We start from the raw sequence: 2,736 nt of genomic DNA, 5'->3' as shown, positions 1-2,736 counted from the left end.
TAACCACGAAGGGATTCGAACCCTCAATCTTCTGATCCGAAGTCAGACGCCTTATCCATTAGGCCACGTGGTCCTTTGCGACTCTTGCTGCTGCAATACTTCGAAAATAAAGAGAACTCCCTCATCCCCGCCCCTCGTGTTGGCATCCGCAGCGCCCGTGTCTTCGCGAATTAGAAAATGAAAACTTGAGATTACGTGGGATATTTGGGGCCACAGAATCGGGATTTATAAATGGTTGGGATCGACAATTATTTCAGTCTTGTGGTAATATGACTACTCCTTGGAGAGAAAAGTCGTTTGTTCTATGACTCCCAAGGCAGAAGAAGTGGGGTTTATGGCATCTAAAAGATGCTGAAATTTTGCATAGTGAATGCATCGAAGGATATTTTAAAATAAGCTTATTCAAGGTTTCTTCCCTATGATGCTCATCCACATTTATCATTTACATGCTCTAGGTTCTTGCAGGGTCGGCCCAGACAGTTGTTAAGAAAACTGCATCTGGAAGGCAGTTTCACCGCAAGGCGACATCTGCACCAAGGTCTTTCTCGCCATCCTGCATGGCTATCTGCAGACTCCAGAGACAATTATCTCCTTCCCATGTTGTTCTGGTACTTTCTCTAATTGTGATAATGTGATATCAGAGCACTTTTCGTGATATGGTCCTGTTTAGAAAGGAAAGAAAATACTTTCCTTGGTGTTTCTCAGGAGTGCCGAGCGGACTAGAGCCATTACCATTTTTTGAAGTTCCCATATATTAAGAAGTGAAGGAACATGAAATAGAAATGCAAAAATTTTTATTAACAATTTTTACATTTAATGGATGAATCAACACAAAAATGTAATGCATTAGCATCATACTACAGAGAATATATTTATAGAATTTATAATGTTCTGTAGATCTCTTGACCCCATAATAGCATATAAAGTTCTATTTTGGGTGGCTTCTTTCAAGCCTGTCAGTGACTCTCTGTGAAGTCAAGTACTTTATTTGAAGATAATGTCAACCGTCTACATATAAGACATTTTCTTAATTTTCCTAAACCCCAGATACTGGGAATAATGGTTCTCCTGGCTCATTTGTGATGAGTCTTGGTTTCTCTTGATTAGCAAATATAGCGGCTTCTGGTGCACAGAAATTGGGCCTTTTACATAGTCTTTCTTTCCCTATCCATAGAAAAACATCTGACAAATAGTTCAATAAAAATATGCTGAATTTCTCACTTATTTTTGAATTCTGCAATCATCTCCAATGTGAGATTATTATTATTATTATTTTTGAGACAGAGTAGCCCAGGCTGGAGTGCAGTGGTGCCACCTCGGCTCACCGAAACCTCCACCTCCCAGTTCAAGCGATTCTCCTGCCTCAGCCTCCCAAGTAGCTGGGATTACGGGCGCCCACCACCATGCCCAGCTAATTTTTGTGTTTTTAGTAGAGACAGGGTTTCACTGTGTTGGCCAGGCTGGTCTCGAACTCCTGACCTGAGGTGATCCACAGGTGTGAGCCACCGCGCCCAGCCAATGTGATAACTATTTAACAAGATTCTTCTATTCTACAAAAGTCTTTGTTGCTCTCTCTCTCTCTTCCTCCTTCCTGGAGAAGATTGAAAGGCTATTGCAATATTTGGATGACCCATAAACCATTATGGGTAGTGTTTGTAGAAGTATCGAGGAGTGGTTGAATTCTGGGTATGTTTTGAAGGGTTTGTGATTACATTGGTGTGAAAGAAATAGAAAAGTCATATATATATCTCCAGTTTCTTTTGCTGTAACAACACAGTTTGCATTTACTGAGACAGGAATGACTTCAGAAAGAGCATTTTGAGGGTGGGGTGTGTATGTGTGTGGTGGGGATCTAGAATCTGTTTCAGCATTTACTTCAAGTTGTGTGTTGAACATTCACGTGGAGACAACTAGTGTGGAGTGGTCAGCCTTAAACAAATGTATATAGTCCCAAACTTTCCCTCTCCCAAGTTAGAAAAGAAGTGACTTGCTGAAAAATAAACCAATCAAGGACCAGATCACAAACATGAAAACGCCAAAGACTTTTTTTCCTTTATTTCCCGCCTTATTGATTGATTGATTGATTGCTGCACCTCCTGGAATGGGACAGAGACTTTTTTTTCTCAGGAGAGAATTGGAATAATATTCTTTGTTCACAATTGGTCAGTGGTTTCCTGTTGCCCACTGAAAAATAAAATCTAAGTGTTTGCCTTGTATACTCACCCCCTTATGACCTGTTCTTTCCCTTTTTGTACTGCCATAACTCCAGACCAATTTTAGGTATTGTAAGACCTAAAATTTCAACTGCTGCCTTGAGATTTTTGACCCTCACAGGGCTCCCCAAAAATGCTTATCCACATGTTCCCCTGTCTTGATAGCTATGACTCCCACAAGCAGGAAAGGTTCCCTACTTGGCCAGTTCCCTTATCTGCCAGACCAGCTGCATCTCACTCAGGCCTCAACCTAATGGGTTTCGTCTCACTGCCAGTCTCCCAAACTGTTAAAGCAAGCCAGCTAGATTCTCTGGAGGGAACCAGGAGTCACCTTACCCTCTGATGACTACAAACCCTACCTCTCACAGCCCCTCCTAGTTCATTCTGCTCCTGAGTGCAAACCTTCTGTGGCCTTGCATGGTGTGCAGTGCCCTCTTCTTCCAGGCTGTGAGTATATATGACTAATAAATTTCTGCCAGTCTCATTTATCCAGTGTTGGGTGTCATGTGTCAAGCCTTCTTAC

General features: G+C 41.8%; 1 non-coding gene across 1 annotated transcript; it reads right to left on the bottom strand.

Annotated features, from left to right (window-relative positions):
* TRNAR-UCG lies at window positions 1-73 on the bottom strand. Its single transcript has one exon. It is a non-coding gene; the product is annotated as a tRNA-Arg (tRNA).
* Window positions 74-2,736: the final 2,663 nt, after the last annotated feature.

This window comes from Theropithecus gelada, chromosome 4 (genome assembly GCF_003255815.1).
Source record: "Theropithecus gelada isolate Dixy chromosome 4, Tgel_1.0, whole genome shotgun sequence".
NCBI lineage: Eukaryota > Metazoa > Chordata > Mammalia > Primates > Cercopithecidae > Theropithecus > Theropithecus gelada.
The sequence above is the reverse complement of the archived record's forward strand: the minus strand, read 5'-3'. Positions and strand labels throughout refer to the sequence as shown.